This window comes from Dromaius novaehollandiae, chromosome 17, assembly GCF_036370855.1.
Source record: "Dromaius novaehollandiae isolate bDroNov1 chromosome 17, bDroNov1.hap1, whole genome shotgun sequence".
Classification (NCBI taxonomy): Eukaryota; Metazoa; Chordata; class Aves; order Casuariiformes; family Dromaiidae; genus Dromaius; species Dromaius novaehollandiae.
Window position 1 is genome coordinate 13,786,200 of NC_088114.1, and position 20,010 is coordinate 13,806,209.

The window sequence follows — 20,010 nt, forward strand, 5'->3', positions numbered from 1 at the left end:
AGCCACTCTCACACCCCGGCCGCGACGGGCCCCGACACGGCCCCCCTCGCACCCCGGGCCCCGACGGGCCCCGACACGGCCCCCCTCGCACCCTGACCCGAGCCCGACCCCGACCCGAGACACCCCCGCCGCACCCGCCCGCCCCACAGCGCCAACGGCTGCCGGCTGCGCTCCCGGGCACTACCAATCGACCGCCGATCGCCTCCCCCCCTGCCCCGCGCCAGCAGGCAGACTGAATCGAGCCCGGCTGGCGCAGGGTCGGGATCCGCCCCCAGACTGTCCCCATGGGGCTGGGCGTGGGCCGCTCAGGTGGCTAAGTCGCGCGCCGACTCTCGGGAGCGATCCATGAAGCGCGGCGCGGCGCCGCTCCGCTGCCTTGCCTGAGCTCCCGGGCTGTGTAGCCGAGCACCGATGCTTCCCCCCTCCACCGCTCTTCCTCCCCGCCCCCCGGCGAGCCTCCGCGGGCAGGCCACGCAGCCGAGCGCCGAGGCGGCGGCGCGATTGGCCGCGCCTGGCAGGAGGGAGCCGCACCTCGGGCGGCGGCGGGGCCGTGGCAGGAAGCGGCGGGGACGGGGCGGCAGCTCCTCCTCCCCCTCCCCGGGCGGCGCGGACGTGGCCCGCCGCCGCCACCGGTCTCCGGGCACCAGGTGAGGGCGGCGGCGCCGGGGGCGGTGGGGCGGGGAGCGGCGGCGGCCGCTGGCACCGGCCGCGTGGCGGGGGCGGGGGGCACGGCGCGGCGGCGGCGGGCGGGCTGCGGGGCGGGCGGCGCGCGGAGCCCCTCAGCGGCGGCAGCTCCTGGGGTCCGGCCCGCCCGGCCCGGTCCGGTCCAGTCCAGCTCCCGCCGGGGCCCTTCGGCGGCCGCGCGGGCCGGGCCGGGCGGCTCCGAGCGCGGGCAGCTGCCTTTAGACTTTGAGCTGCGCCCTGGGAGAGGGCGCGAGAGCCGCCCGCCGGGGCCGGTCTGTCTGCCCGCCCGCCCGCCTGCCTGTGTGCAGCCTGCCCGCCTGCCTGTCTGCCTGCCTGTCTGCCTGTGTGCGTGCAGCCTGCCTGTCTGTGCGGCTCCCCGTCCCCCCGGGGGGGCCGCGCTCGGGGCTCCCGGCGGCAGCGGCCGCGGGCGGGGAAGGCGCCTCGGCGGGGAGGTGAGGGAGCCACCGCGCCGCCCTCCCCGAGAGCTGTCGCCGCCGGGATAAGCGGCCCTCGCCGGTTAAGATCGTCCCTCAAACCTGCCTGCGAGCCAGTAGTTGGAGCGGCGTTGGTGTGGGCTGGGTGAGGTTGAAGGGGAAGGGGAGCTCCGTTTCCCTCGGTTTCCTGAAAACCGAGCAGAAGTTCAGCACGCTGCCCTGGTTCTGGTGGGAGACGTCTCTCTTCTTCTGCTGGCATCCAGAAATCACTTACCGTAGGTGCTAAATATAACCTAGCAGCGGTCGTCTTAGTGGAGCAAGGAGAAGGGAGGAGGCTGCTATATGTTTTAGAGGCAAGTACTAGGCTCTTACATTTCTGGGATTTATGTATGCATATGTACACAGACACACGCACATTCATGTGTGTATATATATACACATATGCATAATTGAATTTAGGGTCTCATGTCACTTTTCAGAGGAAAGTAGGCAGAATTAATTACCTAATCCTGTAACTATGATGCTCGTAAAACTGGAGTGGCTATTGAGTAGCCCTGGCAGCATCCAGGTTTTCCCGCAGCTGCTTGCTCAGCCTTAGTAGAGCTGAGCCGCTCCTAGCCGCTGCCACGCTCTGCGCGCCGGGTGTTCTCCTCGGGCCGCGTTCTGGCCGTCGCCCGCCGGTCCCGTGGGCGCGTGGAGTGCGCGCTGGCTCTGCACACGCTCTGGTGGCAGCTGCCATGTCTGTTTAAAAACAGCGAAGCAGGTGGTGCTGGTGCGGCCTCCTCCTCGTTGCGGAGAAGCCCCGCAGGAAGAGGACTTTTCCCAGCTGCGCGCGCCTTTCCCTCCAGGAGGATTTCGGATCGCGTTGCCACCCTCCAGGGTAGCGGCCTGAGCGAGAAGACGTAAGCGGCTCGGTTGCGGAGGCTGGGGCGCCCCGTACCTCGCCCGTGGAGGCTGTTCCACAGCGCGGGACGCGACGAGAAGTTCGCGAGCTAAGAGAGCAGCAGGGGAATGACCGCAGTTTACAGCACTCATGTTTGCGCGAGGATAAGTCGGTTCCAGTCTGTTTTCCGAGGTCCGTTTACATATTTTGAACAGCGCATTGATATTCAGTACAACGCTTAGTGTAGCTTATTTTGCTAGTGGTCTTTAGTGTGATAAAACCGGTACAAGATGCGGTAGAGTACGTGTGTTGGTATTTCCGTACTGGTAATGGGTTACTGGTGCAGGGAATGCTACGCGTGCTCTTTCCTCTCTGTTTTGTTTGTCTTTAAAACCTTATAACTTCTGGTAGCCAGCTAATTCTGATAATGTAATGATATAGGTAGTGTTTTAAATGTAAATACTTGTTGGCAAACTCTGTCCTTTTTTTGAACACTGAAGTTAATAGAAAGTGTCTGACATCTTAGTGCTTCATGCACCCACAGTGAAGCTGCAAGCTGTTCATATCTGCATTAATGTATTTTGGGGGGTTGTCCATTTAGGGGTTGTTTTTTTGTTTACTCAGTAATGAATTATTCATCATATAACTTTCTTTGGCATTTGATTTGAGGAAAACTGAGCTAGCTGGCAAATGCCCTGAATCCCTGATGCCAGGGATTCTTTCTTCTTAATATGAGAGTTTTCAGATTGCAAACTAATTCTTTTCTGTATGCATTACCTGTAGCGGCTCTCTGTACATCCCTCTCACTTTGTTACCTCTGCTAACTACCAGTTAAAAGGATCCTTGCAAGTAATATAATTTTTTCTGCTTACATTTTGTAAATATCTATCTTATACCAACAGTCTTCTGTTGCTAAATTTATTTTTCACGATGTGTTGCAGAATGGGATGGTCTGTTAACAGAACTGGGCTCTTGTCCCTTCTTCTGACTAGTCAGCTGGCTTCTGTCTGAGGGGGGAAAATCCTTCTGCATGTAGCTAGTTTGGAATTTGCTGGGCAAACGTGGGCTGTTCAGGAAGCCCTGGGCTGGGAGGAGGAGAGGCGGCAGTGTCAGCAACGCTCGCCACAGAGAGGGTCGGATCGGTGAGTTTGGAGCAGGAGCGCAGGCTAGTTGTTTCCCCTGTTTACTGGTTTTTGTTCCAGGCCATTCTGCAGCCTCATGAAATGCTGCAGCGTTCAGATTATGAGAAAAGGATGGGGAAGAAGTGTTCGTGAAACACTTCCAATTTTATTTATTTGTTGATTTTCACAGAAAAATGTTTATTGTTTTAACTTGCTATTTTTTATATAGAAGAGAAAAACCTTTTGAAGAAAAGAACAAACTTTTTGTTTTAAGAAAAAATTCAGGTTCTTCTAACAACCTGTCCACAGTTCAGGTACAGCATTTACAACATAGTTTAATAAAAGCACAAGTTTGATATCTAAGATGTTCAAGAAGTAGATTTTTGTAAAACTGAGTTTCAGCGCTTCCTCAGCTTTTTAGCAGATGTGTCTTTACCCTGCAGGAGAAGAATTCAAAAAGAGTAAACCAAAGAAGGAGCATTTTATCTTATGCTGTATCATTTTCAAACTACTTCCTTATTTGAAGGCCATTGATTAAACGAGAAGGATTCAATTGCCTTTGGCTTAGTGCTGCTCAACGAACGTTATGCGACTGCGTTGTTCATTAGCTCTCGCAAGGGTAGTAGCTCCATGGGGTTTCCTGACCTTACCACTCTCTGAAATCACTGCGGTATATTTATTTTAATTTATTAGGTGAAACGTAAATCCATGTTTCAGTAGACATGTTTGGATAAAAAGAAGGAAATCTCATCCTACTTTGATGTTGGCAGCACATGTTCTGCCTTTTCATTTTAATAGTCTGTTGGAGTTGGTAGCTATATCATAGCACGTGAAGCTTGATCATCCGGTCTGCACCATTAAAAATCATCATGGGGTGTTGCATGTCCAGGGGTGTTGCATGTCCGGGACTGTAATCTGTGAACCTCACTTCCTAATTAATGAGGAGGACAGCTGAAATAGAAATTAAAGTAAATGAATTGGGTGTGGTCTTGCATCTCCTGAGCTACTGAGGGATGTTGGAAATCTGCGTTTGAATGCCCTCCTCGTTCTTTATGATACTGTTGCAGCTTCTGTTGGATCTTTATGAAACCTCACTTCAGAGCATTAAAGAACAGTGCTTCTAATATTAGGTGCATTACTTGCTCTGAAATATATATTAGGTTTTTAAATTAAACTTCATGCTGGAAATATGGAAAAAATGCATGTAAAGATTCGTAGGCTTTGCTCTCAGATTGAAGAAATGTACGGTAGTGCTAGTAAAAAAAAGTTTGAATTAATTCAAAAAGGGTGTTTTTTTGAAATTAGGTTGTCTTGGTGGCTTGGGATAAAGCTTGTTTTTAGCAAAGAATGCATTTCGGAGCTGTCTGGAAGTTTTCTTGTTTATGTACTCACCCTTGTGTTTGCATTGTCTTCCTGGACTTTCCCTTTGTGTAAGGAATTGTTAGATTAATTTTAGGGACAGAGAAATTTTGGATTTAATATAGGGAGCTTACAAAACAAGTTTGTCAGAGTTGTTAATGAAGTAAGCACTTATGCCCTTGAACAGGTAATAGCTTGATGTTGATGTAATTACTGTTTTTCCCTGTCCTGAATATTAGGTCAGAATGGACTCTGGTTTATTTTAAATTTAATGAAACCCATAGTTGTGTGGGAACACGCAGTTGCATGCCTTACTACTTAGCTACACAAGACTTTCAAATAAGGACATTCTCCCAGTTTGTTCAGCTTATTAATTTCAATTTATCTTTCTAAAAATTAGTATAAGTAGGTATAGTTGGATAATGTCGGCTAATTGGGCAAAGTTAGAGAGGATGGTTCATTCAGACGAGCTCGTCTTCATCAGGTTAACTTCGGAGTTTGGAAATAGTGAATTCACTCTGCTGGCACCCCTTGTTTTGACTGTCGTTCTGCTGAGTGTGATACCAGCTCACCTGAGAGACCGAGGAATTCCTCAAAAGGAGGGTAAATGGTGACCTGAGCGTGTCATGCTTTTAGTTGTGAAACAGCTTCATGACTTTGCTTTTGTACGAGCAGCTTTGCTGCTGCTGGTTGTGCCGTCTCTGGGAAGAGCGAGCCAGCTGCGCCTACCTGAGCCATGTCACTCTAAGAGTGGCAGTGTTAACCCCGAGTCCTGGCCAGATTCCAGTCGAGGAAACTCTGCGCTGCCTACCTATGTTTCCCTGTGGCCTAAAACTCATATATGTTTGGGGATTTTCTTGTTCTGTGGGTTTCATTTTTCTTTTAACTTTTCTCACAAACTATTACAAACAATTACTGTGCTAGGGAATGTGACAGGGGCCGTGTCCCAGAGTAGCTGCTTTTCAGCACTGGGGGGAATGAATCTTGTACGTGATGTGTGTGTTTTCACGTATGTTAAGCAGTTTGGGATGAAAGGTGTTATGACTACCAGATATTATCATCATTTTACAAGCAGAATGTCTTTATTAGATTGGAATTGATGAATGTGTGCCAGAGAGTGCGCGTGCTGAGTCTGCTTCGGGAGAGATGCAGATAATGTGCTCGCTTCCTACGTTAATCTTTTTTTTTTTTTTCCTCTTAAATAAACAATCTGAGATCCTCTTGCACAAAATCTGTTATAAAACTGAGCAGACTTCTGTAGGGTTGCCCTTCAACACTGTGAGTGTTCGAGCCAGATTTACAAGTGTAGTCACTGATGATTCATGTTGAGATGATGTTTTTCTCCCTTGTAATGGAGCATATCTGAGTATGTAGCATATGGTACTGCTGAAAAATGTTAAATGTAGAGCCCAGATTTGATTTATTACACAGTGAAAAGAGTTTGGATTTTTAGTCTAACACTAAGCAGAAAGCTTTTGTAAACAGCTCTGGCTGCTGCTTTTGTTATTGGATGCACTGTGTTGTAGTGGTAACTTTTCAAAGAATTCCTTTAAATGAAAACAGCTTTCTTCTGGTAATTATGTATGTCTGTTACACTGGAGAAAATGTATATGTTTACTGGATGTTTCATAAGAAAAGATGTGATTTCTGAGCCTGAAACAGGTTTGAGAAGTCCTGCGTTGTTTTAGCAACTCTGTCCTGCCAGTTCATGTAGCCCTTTGGCCATCCAGTGGCATGTTTATTTTCCTGCAGGTCAGTCTCATTCTTTCGGATGAGGACTTAAAATCCTTTCGGCCTTGTATGGGGAGCAGAGATATTAAGAATGCGTAGACGGATGGCTTTCCTCCTGTCTTACTCACCAAATCATCTTCTGCTAGTACCAGTGATGTTGCATGCCACTTGGTTGGCTGCTTGCTGACTAGGATTTCATATTGTTAGCAATAAGGGTCTTGAAAGCTGAAATATTCTATGCAAATATAGCTGCATGGGGGTGTGGGAAGTGGCACAGCTCCAGTTCTTGCTTCAGAGAAGTCCTTTCCCCCTTGTCCCCCTGCCCCTCTTTGCATGACTACTGGAGGCTTTTTGATGAGGTGGGTGGGAGAAAAAAACGTGCACCTTGATTCTTCTAGGGCAGCCAGAGATCATGAATTCCAGTTGTGTCTCCTTGTGCTCTCCTGCATTTCTTAACTAGTCATCTTTTAGACGATTGTAATCTCTTCAGAGCTGGCATCACTTCTGCTGTGGCTTTGTAACTCTTCCCACAGTGTAACTGAAGCTCACGGGGGCTATAGTAACATAGAAAACAAGTAGTTGGTCGTAAGAGCGTGTTGGTTAAGCTTTTAGAAAAGTGATTTAAACAATATTCAGGAACCTTCATTTGAGCCTTAGGATGGTGTTTGCATTTGTCTTTGCTTTTTCTAACAAAAATTAACTCTAACAGACTTGTAAATGTTATCATCACTGGTAAAAGAAATTCTAATCCAGATTTGGTACTATTTTTGTTAACCCAAAGATAAACTAGAACTGTAAACATCTTAGCAATTAGGAGGAATATATACACTTTCTCAGAGTCTTTTTTTTTTCTTTTTGTATGAAAAATATCAGATGAGTCTCACTTACTTCCTACTTGATTTACGTCAGTGTGCTTTGGGATAGCAATTCGGTGCTGCTTGTGCTTTTGACTCATTTTGACTGGTGCAGATAAAACTTGAGTATGCTGTATCCATAAGGAAAAAAAATATTTATGGCATCATTAATAACTGTTTTATTTAATAAATGGAAACATTATTTGTAGTTGAAGGAATTAACTAATGACTTCTTGTTACCATCGCCTTCAGGATCTTAGATCCTCCCGTCTCTTGCCTCATTCTTAGTCATAGGGTAGAAGAGGAAAACAAGCTTTTTTTTTTTTTTCCCCCCTCCCAGCTCTTAAGCAGTTTCTCAACTTTAGATGAACTGATCGTTGACCTAAACTATTTGAATAAGCAGAAATTAAGAAAATATTCCCTTTTCACCTGCAGAATGAACTACCGTTATTAAAACTCATGTAGCACAACAGCTAACTCTGGTTACCAGTTTTAACCTGCACATTTCAGAAAATTAATTCAGAGAAGTAATAGTCTTGAATGAATTTTAATTTATAACATTTTTAACCTTAACACGGATTGGTTGTAATTTTAATTTTAACTTTAAGCTGCTTTCAAAAGAGGGAAAAAACATTTCTTATCTGGAACGTATGCAAGTGGCAGAGCAGATAAGATAATGGAGACCTAAATGTGAGCTAGGATGGAAACTGAGTCTCTGTTAAAGAGTCGGGTCTCATCCAGTTTGCCACAGTCGGATGCTGCTTTAATGCATACTAATGCAATGAGTTTTGTCATCCTTTGGAGAACACAGTGACTTATGACTCTGCTGCTGTTTTTATATTAAAAGTCCTGAACCTTTAGCTGAAGTGAAAGAAGTTCATGCTTTCGTAGTCAGAGGTTTATGTTCATTTGCAATAATGAAAAAAAGGAGTATTTTTATGGCTGTCCTACCTGTAACTACATCTTGCTCCTAAAGTGAGGAATAGAAACCAAAAATGTTCCCACTAGTTGTGCGACTGTTTCTCAAACTTGTTTGTATAGATTTCTGTGCAGTGTCTTTATCCTTAGCAGGATCCACACAGAAAATAGCAGGCTTTCCATTTTCAGGTATTCCTGTTGTGGAAGAGCTCCTGTTGTGGTTTTGAAGGTTGTATGTTCAGGACTTGATGAGGACCCAAGTGAGTATGTGGTGGTAATGCATATATACAAAACTAGAATAAATGAGTTGTTACTGGAATGACTTTATATTACAGAATCTCTTATTTTTACTTTGTTTACTTGAGAAGTGCAAAAGCAGAGTTAAACTTTGTATTCTTGGGAGCTTTGTTTTTCTTCCAAAAAAAGTATTTAATTTCAACTCAGACTCTTAGGGAAGGTGTATTTAGTAGCTTCTTTATTAAAATAACTATTGTGCTTGGTTTTATGTTGTGAGAAATATAGTGTAGGAATGCTGCAGATGGTAGTATTAATCCAGAACAGGATCTTGTTCTTCGAAGCACCACATGAACATGTCATAAACCAAAGATGCCTAACTTGTAAAGAGCTGCAGCAACTGCAGATAAATGTGTGGTATACCATAGGAGCAATTCAAAATCTAAAGGCTCACTAAATATCAACTTAGCCAAATGCTCCAAATTACAGGTGTGTTTGGGACCTTTTTTATATTTGGGATTGCGACTGTGTGCTGTGGTGAGATTTCTGTCAGTGTGGCAAGGATCGTTCAGTGCATCATAGTAAGGTAGGCAGTAATTTGCTGGCTAAAGCTTGTTGTTTGTTTTCCTTTTTTTCCTGGCCATCTGAATTTTTTAGAGGACTGTTTGTATGTTTGAGCAGTCTTACTGTTTGTTGATAAGCTGAGCCCGAACTGGCCAGAAGTGGTCAAATCAAATTGCCGGCTGCTCTGTTGCACAGTTTGTGTTGGATTTAGGTGCTGGAGAAGTTTAGAGCAGCAAAGGGACAAGAACCCAGGTCTACTGATACTGCAAGTCAGAGACTGGAGCCCCAGGCTACCCATGCAGCTCTGCTTGTGTTTAAGGTCAACTGCTTGCAAATATTTTAGGAAGGCCTGTGTTCAAATACTGTTTATAAGACCAGACTAATTTCTTTCTTCGTAATGATGAACTTTTGGCTGATGACAGGAATGGAATCTGGAAGAACTGGATTTATATCCACAGGGAAGTCGCTTGCTAGCTTTCTGCCTCAGTTTTTTATCTGTATTTAAATTAAAAAAAAAAAAAAAAAAAAAAAAAAAAAGAAAGAGTTGACTAATACCTGCCTCACAAAGCTATGCGTGCACAGTTAGTAGCCAGATGCTGTGAGATCTTTGGAAAACACTGTAGGAATGTTCAAGGGGTTTATTATGGTTGAGGCCCTGGCAATGAAAGAACTGGTTAAGCCTGGGATATTGTCAGACTGTTTGTTAAGGAGTCTTAAGAGCTGAATCTATGGTAGTAGCTGCTCCTGGCTTCACCTTCAGTTACAGTGGGCAGATTCAGCCTGCTGCAATACTGGAGCACTGCGGTGGTTTAGAGCAGAGCTGAAGCATATGCAGGAGCGTTTGAGTCTGCCTTGAGCTCTTCATTGCTGTTTCACGGCTGGTTTTGCATGCAGGTCATGCTGTAGCCTAAGTGAATTTTGGCTGCTTAGCAGAGCGATGATTACTTATGCTGCCGCTAGTGAGCCCTTAGCACCTTCTCGCCAAAAAGAGGACAGTATATCTAGCTGAAATTTTCCTTTGTATCTGCCTACCTCTTTTCCTCTGTCATGTTTTCACCTTGTAAATGAACAAGACAGAAATATTTATTAGGCAGCAGAAATTTTAGCACATGATATTAAAGGTATAAACCAAATAGAAAAACCTGTTAAGATTTTGCAACCTTCAAACTCAAGTTGTCTTTATTTTAACTTGAAAACCTGTGTCACTTCTGTGTGGATGTCCATGTTTTCGTTTTTTTAAATTTTATTTGATAGTACATTTATAAAATATGCGCCTGAAATCCATCTTTTCTGGCAAGCATTGTAATAAGCAATGGCAGGAAAGGAGAAACACTGATATCTAGTCTTTCCTAAAACGGGTTATTTTCCAAAACTAATCTTGTCAGCCATTCGCAATGGTATGTTAAACTTCAATAACGTTCTTAAAATTCAATAGTGCTGCAATCAGCTGCTTGAAAATCAAGAGATAGCATTGGAAATTGAGATCTAAATCTAGACTGACTTTTATTTGCCTTTTGGGTTTGGTCTTTTCATGGTTATGTATGTAAGCTGTTTTTGGTGACTTGACAGATATGAAATGTATTGATTAAAAAAGCCCTCATTCATGTGTAAACACATGACTTCAGGAGCTGGGAATCAGGATTTTGAGAGCATGAGATCGATGGTGAATTTCAGATCACAAGACCAAGTCAACATGAATTTCAGGCTGATGTTACTGCTGAAGAAAAGAGCAGCTGTTACCCTCCAGCTTCTCCTTTGCTCTGCTGAGTTGTGTTGGCACAAACTTTTGTGTTCCCCCGGGGTGATACAGATTAGGAAACTGATCCAGCTGAAAAAAAAGAACAAATTGCATAGTATAGTCAGTGGTCCTGGGGTAGGAGGGAACAGGGGGGGAATGAAGAGAGGCCGGGAAGGTAGAGACTTCCCCCTGCTCTAGGAACAGTACCCGTAACTTATACTGGGGTCCCCCCCACTTCTTTTAAGAAAACCCCCCAGCACCCAGTGCAGTCTGAGTAGACCAGCCCGTTTCACTTTCTATTTCTTGAACTTTAGTCTGGTTGAGCAGCATTTCTTCAGTCTTAGGCTGCAAACTGCAGTGGAAGCTTTAAATCAAAACCAACAGGTTTTCCTTTCAGTTATACTTTACCTTGTTTTCTTAAGTTTTTTTAGGGAACCAAAATTTGGAGCTTTACATATTACTTGAACCTTGAGGGTTTTTTTTTTGGTATTTTGTATTTTTGTAATTTTGTATTCAGATGTGTACTATAAACAAGGAAAACCTTTGGTTTGAAAAGCTGGGGTGTTTTGGTGCACGTTAGGTGTTCAGCGTTTCATAGCCTACGTAGAAAAGCCCCCCTGCCGTAAGACGTGGGAAGGCGAAGCAGGATGCTTGTCTCGGCAGCGTTGTGAACAGTGAGTAGAAGTTGATGGCAATTAGCAAACAGGTATTACCAAAAGCAGATTTTTATTTAATGCTTCAGATATGCAGTGGCTTTTTTAAATGTTAGGTCCTGGCACCTTATGACAGGAATCATGTCACAGGTAAAAAGTTATTTTTTAATATTAAGCCGTAAGCATTGTAGAAGTGTGAGAATTACTTGGAGTGTATAAGCAAGAGCCTAAAATTAGAAGAAATTTGCTTCAGAAAAGATCGCCTCGGTTAATGCAGAGGAGGGAAGGCTTGGGTCAGCAGTACAGCGCAACAGAAAGGTGCCCGCGCCTTGCGAAGCGCACCTGGCCTGCAGAGCGGCCCCGGGAATTTGTGGTGCACGTGGAAAGGGTAAAACATCGCGATGAAAGGACGTTTGGCTCCTCGTGCAGAGCGCTGCCGCTCTCGGCAGCGAGGTTGGGGGTGAGAGTCTCCGGGGCGTGTGGAGAGGAAGTTAAGACTTTCATATTTATGATCTCCGTCTTCCTAGTGGCCTCAAACAAGAAGGACAGCTTAATTTGTGTTGTCATTCATAAATCAAGAACGCTTGCAAAGCCCAGCCGAACACCAAGTATCTGGATGAAACTCGTTCTGTATCCGACGTTTTTGTGTTCCTGCTGCTCGGAAGCTGGGTGGGAATCGGCGAGAGCGTGCGCGCGGAGAGCTGTCTCCTGCGTCCTCGGTCCCCGCAGGAGGAACTTCCTCGTGCCGATTGCTAACGCAGCAGAAGCGCCAGGGTCTGCTGGCCCGCGCGGGGGAAGGGGGACATAAGCAGAACCTGCTCCCCCTGACCAAGGACTAAATTAAAGAAACTGTTGCAAAGTTGGGGCTGACTTAATGGAACAGATGGCTTTCCTTCCGGTCACCGGAGTCTTATCCAGGTTGGGGCAAACGTCTAGGAGGTTTTGTTACACTCAGTATTTAAAGCCAGGCTCTTGCACTTTGGTGATTAACTAGAGGCCAAGGAGCTGCGTTTGACAGGTAATAGGGAGGATCCTGGTTACTGTCGCGCGGGCCCGAGAGGCCCCCTGCCCGGCTGCTGCGCCCGGCAGCTAGTGTGGTCTTGAGCCGGGTTAGTCTGAGCCGCGTGGCCTGGAGCCATCGCCTGGTCTAGGTGGGCTTTTAAATTGTTTTTTTTAGTGTCAGGGCAACAGCAGAGCACAAGATATTATGAATAACTGTCACTTGTGATTTATTCTGCCTTCTCCCCTCTTCTCAGGGGGAAAACAGCGTATGCGCTGTAGAGGTTTTCTGTTTGCAGACGCGCACTCTCCTCGTTAGAGGAGGCAGGTCAGAGATGATCGTGTCCCCTTTTTGCTGGAGGCTTGCAAAGATTTTGGAGGGTCTTTGCTTCTTCTGTATGTTTGCTCTGGTATCTAGGACCTCTTTTTGGAAGTGGCACGTCTCCTGCACGGTTGACTTTCGCTTTAAGATTATCCTAATTTTGATTGCTTTTTCTCTCCCCGACCCACCATATGCCCTTTTCATGTTTTATGTAGAAAAAGTGAAGACCAAATACACCTAAAATGTCCTCCTTAAGAAGACAGTGGTGAGGTCGAATTTGATCCCTGTATTGGCAGAGCAGCAAGATAAATGAGCATGCTCGTGTTGTAAAGTGACTTTTTTTTTTTTTTTTTTTTTTGAAGGAGACATCCAGGTGGAGTGAGCCAACCTCAGAAATTAAGACGACTCCCTTTCTCTTTTACGACCAGTCAAAGTATTTTGAAATTAAAAGTAAAACTGAGGTTGAGCAGATGGCTTTCTGAGCGGGTTGCCCCAGGAGCGGGCTGCGGGGGCAGGACTGCGGCGCCCGGCACAGCCCTCAGCGTCGGCTCTGGCACGCGGTGTTGCAACGGAGGAGGAAGCGAGCGTGTGCGCCGGGGAGGGGGAACGGGGCACTTCTGCCTGGCCGCAGAAGGTGGGAATTGCAGCTGCCTGGTTATTTTTAGCTTCTCATTATCTCACTGTAAATGTGGATCTCTGTTTTTCAGTGTGCTTGGTAAATGAAGCTGTCAGTTTATTGTTAAGAATCCTTTCTTCCTACCAAAATGCACCTAAACACAGATGAGTTCTTCACCCCAATTTTATTCATTAAAGCTTTAAGACTTTCAACGTCCTGTGATGCAGAAGTGGGTGTGATGCATTTTGCGGGCATCCTTATCTGCTGTTGGCTTCTGCAGCCGTATAGCCGTGGTTTAGATCCCTGTAGCTAAGGCTATGGGCTGTAGTAGGGATCGCAAGGAAAAGTGCGATCTTCTAGGTCAGCTTCTGTAGTTGGAAAAACACAGATGCTTAATCAGAGGGAGAAAACAGAGAACAGTGGATGTGATTTTGCTCCTTCCATGCAAGAACATGCACCAGTGTGGTCGTAAGGACTCTTGCAAAGGTAGGAAGGAGAGGCAAAAGATACCATCAGTTTCCATCAGTGTGTTTTCCAGTCGCTCACTGTAATAGTGATTCATGGGGTTTTTTTTTTTGCCGTTAGGTGGTTCATCCTCGCCTGAGAGAAGATGCGTAGACTGTTTCCATTTGAAGCTCTTCAGAATAAAGGATGAACAAACTTACCCTTCCTATGTTATTTTGCCACAGCGGGTGAACTTCCCTCCCTGGGATCAGTCTGTTTCGCTGCACTGGCCTAAAATATCCGTCCCCTGAAAACCCTTCACGTGCTATCAGCACCCTGACAGAGGAAAACCTCCTAACCCTTTTGCTTCAGGGTTGCTGGTCTGAAAATGCACTGTTAAACATAAGTTTTCTAAATACATGGAGCAATATTTTCCTGGTTCCCTGACAACCCCCCCCCCACACACACACACATACTCGATACTGTTAATGACTGTGTAATTGATTTGGAGCTGCTGAGTTTTGGTAGCCGTGTGCATTGCTGAGTGTTAATACTGGTTATTCTAGGCTTCCTTAAAAAATATGGAAGTTTTCTGTAGACGGAAGCCCTCTGCCTGTCAGGGTGGGTAGGACACACGCAGCAGCGGTAGGTGCCTCCTTTTTTGCGGTGGGCCGTGAGTGCCCATCAGCCTCTGACAGGAGAGGTGCCCAGTATGCGTGTAGCTGTCTCCTGGTCTTTGGTTAGACTGCTAACAGCACAAACGGTGTTGCTGCCTCTTGCGAGGAATAGTTTGAAACCATCGGCTCGTTTCCCAAAGGCTAGCAAGCCGTGTCTGGAGTTTAAACGCTGTCCATCTCTGCTGACCTGTCGCAACAGCTCCTCGAAACACCGATGGTCAGGATAAACACAAGCTCTCTGCGTGCGCGGTGAGGAGGGGCAGGTCTGCTGGTGTAATCTCAGAAGTGAGAGAGGAGAGGTAGAGATGGCTCCTGGTAACCCTTAATAAGCAGCGTGGAGCTGACATGACAGGGAAATGCTGCCAAATTGGGGTACCAGGGCATATAGTTTCTGTCCTTGTTTAATCTGAAGCCGTGTGTTTTGAAATGATTGTTATACTGCTTTAAACTGTCTCATGCTGACTCAGTTTGGCTGTGAAAGTCTGAAAACTTCTGGTCTAAAGCAAGATTTCCTCTGTCAACAGAATGGGTGTAGCCTGGGTATGAGTTTTTCTCTATTAGCAAAACATCTCCCTTGATGTTGACCTTGAGGGATCTGCTGCTCTTGCTGACTCTTTCCTTCCCCCAAGACCAGTTCATTTACTGAGCTCATGTTAGTACGCTTGATTCCTTGTTCACATTTGTTTATTAAGATGGTTATTTCACTCTTTTTTTTTCTGCCTAGGACGCTGCACTGAGATCTACAGCATCTGATGTTAAATGAGAAAGACCTGATGGTGCATGCTTTCAATTACCAGTTGCATAAACCAGCTCTGGATGGAAGTACAGAGGTAAAAGACATGTTCCGTTGCGGGTATCCTGGCCAATAGAGGCAGAAGTGCATTGAGTGGTAGCTAAACTCCTTGTAGCTTTTCCAGCATCTTTGTGTAGCAGCGAGGGCATATTGCACTGTGTTCAGCAGCAGCTTTAGGATTTTCTCCTCCCTCCTAAATTACATAGCAAATGGTGCATTTACTGCATTCAGTCAAGGAACTTTTAGTGGTTGAAATGGAAATCTTGGACCCATATGTAAGGCTGCCAAATTTATCTGCTGTTGCGTAAAACTTACAGTAGGTAATGAAGAGCCTCTGCTATCTGTGTTGGGAGTGAGTTAACCCCAGCTCCTCTCTCCTCACCCCCCCCCCATCCCCCAAACTTTCAAGGACAAATGCATAGCAGTAAACAGATAAAAGTTACTGTGAAATATGTTTGACTAGTTCCTCAGCTCTAGAACAGTTATTGGCTTGCAATTAATTCTAACTATTACGTATTTTGTTTGGCTGTCAAAAATGTCATTCAGATGAATCTAATGCAGTTCTCTTATGCTGGTCATCTTGTTCCTTGTCCTTAAAGCGCATGTGTTCTGTCTGTTGTTGTTTTGGAAGATAGTGCAGGCTTTTGAAGGACAGTTTGCTCTCTGTAGCCTTTAAAATCTATTGGGTTTCTTCAGCGTTTGGCCTGAACTAGCCTGAGACTTACAGGACACTTGTGTGTTTGTTTTGACTGCTAATTTATCTTGCTTTCTGACGAAGATTGGTCTGTTCTGGCAGTGGGTGATAGGATGCGAGGCATGAGGATGCTCCTGGAGCGTGTGCTTGGAACGGCAGGATGCCCTGTCGGGCTTGTGTTCCCCCTCGGTCTTTGTGCTTAATGCATGTGGCTGCAGCTGAAAGGGCTATAAAATTAATGAAATGATTAAAATGAAATAAATGGTTAAATGTCTTAATCATTCAGTCATGAAATGGCACTGCTGCTTGTACTTCCCTTAGTGCTTCTAGGGTATTGGCCCATCTTTGATGACAAAATACCCCAATAGTTGTGCTCTTGCGTAGTGGTGAGGCTTCCTGTGCTCAGCTGATGGATTAATTCTTAAGCTTGATACTGACATTTCAATTACAGGTTTGGAAACCATTTCATGTTCTGCTGACAAACTTCACTGGTCATATTTACAGTGTAGGAGTTGGTTAATAAATGTGCACTTGGCAAGTTGTGGGATAATTGTTTGCCATGTTCTTTATTTCCACCGTGCTGTTTTTCCCACATGCCACCTCTCGCTGTGGAGGGCGGCTAAATGCCTTGCAGGCTGCTGGCTTGGTTTTCTCGCCGGGGAATTCAGCACTGCGGAGGGGGGTCGCTGGGCAGAGGAGGGCTGACAAACAGACGTGCTGGTGGCTGCATGGGAGAATGCAAATTCCGATAAAGAATAGTGAAATATAAACTTCTGTTCTTCTTAACATACCGTGGTAATGCCTAAGTCATGCTCAAATAGCAATAAACTACATTAAACATTTTTTAAAACACTGGTTTAAAATGTCAGTGCTAGTATTCAGCTCTTGAGTAGAGGCCTGAATGATGCACAAGGCTGAGAGCTGGTGAGCCATAAAGTGAAAGATTCGTGCAAATATACTTGAGGTTTTTTTTAAACAAGTATTTTGATGGCGCATGTGTTCTGCATGTGTCTAGTAGAGTAGCTGAATCGCACTCTGTGGAATAGAGCAGTTTAAAATCTATGTATTGACCCAATACCAGCACAGATAACAATATCTTTGGATGCTCCCTTCATCTGGAATAGGTGAAGGTAGAGAGCTGCAGTTTAAGATTCCTGGTATCTGTTAGTGTAATTTAATTGAGAATTATGGGTGCTTTATGCTGGGTTGAAAACAGTCTAATGCTGAGCTCTTAATGCCTCGAGTAAGGGCACCTCAGGGATGCTCTGCTTTGTGAGCACTGTGAATTGAAAATTAAATTAAGGCAACCAGCTCGTTGCATGTATCCTGCACGTGTTCACCAAGTGGAACTTCTGACGATGACTGAACGCAAAAGGTCCTGTGCTTTCCGTATGCTGTAATGTGCCTAGCGCTCCTCGTTATTTGGAGACACTACTGCATCTTAAACCTTGTCGGTTTTAAAACATCAATTCATACAGCTCTTGTCAATGAGGGAATAGTAGTGGTATACTTTTCTCCATAAGACATTTAAACTACTTACAAGCCCATATGACCTGACAGCTAGGTACTTAAACAGTTTTATTCTTTCCTAGAGAAGGAAATAATCCAGAATATTGCAAGCACCTTTACATAATTGACATAATTGAGCTTACGTTATACATACTTCTTATATACTTATGACTTTGATGCATAGGTAACGTTTTTACCAGAAAGGTGAAATGCACACAAGTACTGTTGTCTGAAAAATAAAGGGGAAGGTAGCCTTCATCCTGTGACAGCTACACATTACCCTTCTTTAGACTCCTAGAAATCTGAAGTCTGCTTCTTTGTTTTTTCACTAATGCTTCCTGAAGTGTAATTTAAAATATGTTAGGGCAGATTTTTGCCCTGTTATGCCTAGGACCTATATCTAATGCAGTTTCCTATTGCTTTAGAGAATTTGGATTTGGATTGTTTCTAAGCAAGAAGGACTTGGGATTTGGATGGATTTACATACATACAAGTGTTGGTTATAATATTCAGATTTTGTATCCTCACCTCCTCTATGCAATACCGATTGCAGCTAGTAACAAGATATTGAATGTATTAATATGATTGCATTGACATCTTTGATTTTGCTTTTTGGATTGAATGAATACTGCTTTGCAATCAGAAGCCATACAACATCTAAAAAGAGAAGATATCCTGATATAATTGATATTTTCCTTCAGAACTAGAACCAGCTGTGGGTTGCTGCTGTGCAGGTCTATTCCTCCTTTAATTTATTGCTACCAGCTGTAGTGATCTGGTTCTTCACCATGGGTCCTTCATTTATTGGAAAGTAGCTTCAATTCTTTCCAAATATTTACATCAGGTGGTGATAGCTGTGAAAATTCCCTGGTTAGAGGTCTATTAAGGCAAGTGTAACAGCTGAAAAAAACACATTGGGCTCCATCTGATGCTGGTTAGGGGGTTGTGTGGGTACCCTGGAAGAGTGTGTGTATCTTCTAGTCAGCTTTGTGGCTTGGTACAGGAGGCTTCCTTATACTATTGATTTCAGAAGCGAGTGTGCGAGTCTGGAACTTCCCTTTAGAGTAGGGTTTGTTTCCTGTTGCTGCTTTGAACTCGCCCTCGCCATTGCTGTGCTGCTGTGCTGGCTGAGCCCTTGTCGACAGGCGAGTACGAAGCAGTAGTACCTACCTGCTGTCTTTGCTGATATATTACTTCTGCTTTACAGCATTAAAAGACTCTGCTACTGTCATGCCACATTTAGCTAGGGAATGTGTAAATACATTTTTAAGTTCATGCTCGGAGAGATTCATATTCAAAGTAAATGTTGCAGATACAGAGTGAGAACAAGGAAGTTCCTATTTTACAGAAAGTGTCCTGACTTAAAAGAGAACTAATGACTTGTCCATGGTTGGACAGAGCCTGTGCGAATCTGGGAATTAATTCTCAGTAAGACCAAACTCCCTCTTACGTGGTGTTACTGGGATAGCAAATAGTTTTTATATTCAAATGCTACAGCTTGTAACCCTTTTCACAGTCATTAGCAGGGTAAAAAACAGTGAATTTTCTTCTGTGTCAGTGGTTTCCTGTTAGCAGCTCTTCTTCCAAGAAGTTCAACCTCATGGATTAGGGTATCGCAGCTTTTTTTCAGTTTGCTCCATTCAGACGTGAGGATGTAACTTCCAGCTACTCAAAAGTGAGGTGGAATTTCTCTTTTGTCCTGCTGGATTTTTATCAGAGTCCTGGTAATTCAAGAAGGGCACCTTGTCCTCGCTGAAGGTGAGACTACTACTGTTCAGTAATTCTAGGAGCCTGAGGGCTTATCTGGCGGTGTTATTAGTTTGCTACTTGCACAGGAACGTTTGAGCTCTGGTTATCAGATTAGAAGACAAAAATGTATCTTAGCTGGAACTACGCAACCAGTGCTCCAAGACTGTGCGAGACTTTGTAGAAATTCTGTATCCTCCCAGTTTCTTTGCAGTTGTAGAATTGATCATTGAGTAGAAATGTTAAAAATAAAAATATATATAAAATTTATTTTTATATATATAAAAACTTCAAGTTTAGCTTGGGTCTTGCATTTGTGTCTAACAAAGGTTTGTCTTGGTTGCTGTTATAGTCAAAAACTAATTCTATGTTGTTGGTGCAATTACATTCCTTCTCTAGAAGGTCATCTGGTAGTTTGGCCTGTTTTTAATAATCTATATTGTTTTGACTGACCAACCTCAAACCTGGAGCACAGGTCAGAAAGTAAAGGAGGCCAATGTGTGCGAGATGCTTTTAAGTTCAGGACAGATGAGGGTTTACTCCGGAGGCCGGGCTAGAGGCACTCGCTGCTGTAGATGTGTCCTCCGAGAGGTTTGCGTGGAGCGGCCGAGCCCCCAGGAGGAAGGACAGACTGAACAGGCTCCACCGTCCAATGGATCGAGCTGCTGGCAGAGCGCAGGGAAGGGCGATACAAGACATCAAGGACTGCAGAAGGAGTCTGCCTGTTGGAGAGGAGGCGTTTCCTAGGGCAGCGTTTGGGGAGTGGAGAGAAATTGGAAGGTGAGAGGGAGTTTGCTCCTTCGTAGTTCTAGGTAAAGAAAAGAGGCCTGGACATAGGGGAGAGATTATTTAAAGTTTGTGGAGGGACAGACCTGGTAAGAGATCGTACAATTAATGACTCAACACTTGAAAATACAAACAAGTGCTACAATATGTTGAAATTCTGCTGTGTATTTTCCCTCCTCAGATTCCTTCAACATATTTAAATTAGTGGAGTGTTTTTTTCTTGCAGTCTTTTCTGTCCTTAATGCATCTTG

General features: G+C 44.8%; 1 protein-coding gene across 2 annotated transcripts in view; it reads left to right on the forward strand.

Annotated features, from left to right (window-relative positions):
* Positions 1-450: 450 nt before the first annotated feature.
* The window catches only part of TAOK3 (TAO kinase 3), a 97,519-nt gene continuing 77,959 nt past the window's right edge, over positions 451-20,010 (forward strand). For both annotated transcript variants that reach the window (XM_064522291.1, XM_064522292.1), the window contains exons 1-2: positions 451-647; positions 14,956-15,061. The gene's annotated coding sequence lies outside the window, so the exon portion shown is untranslated. The remainder of the gene's footprint in view (positions 648-14,955; positions 15,062-20,010) is intronic.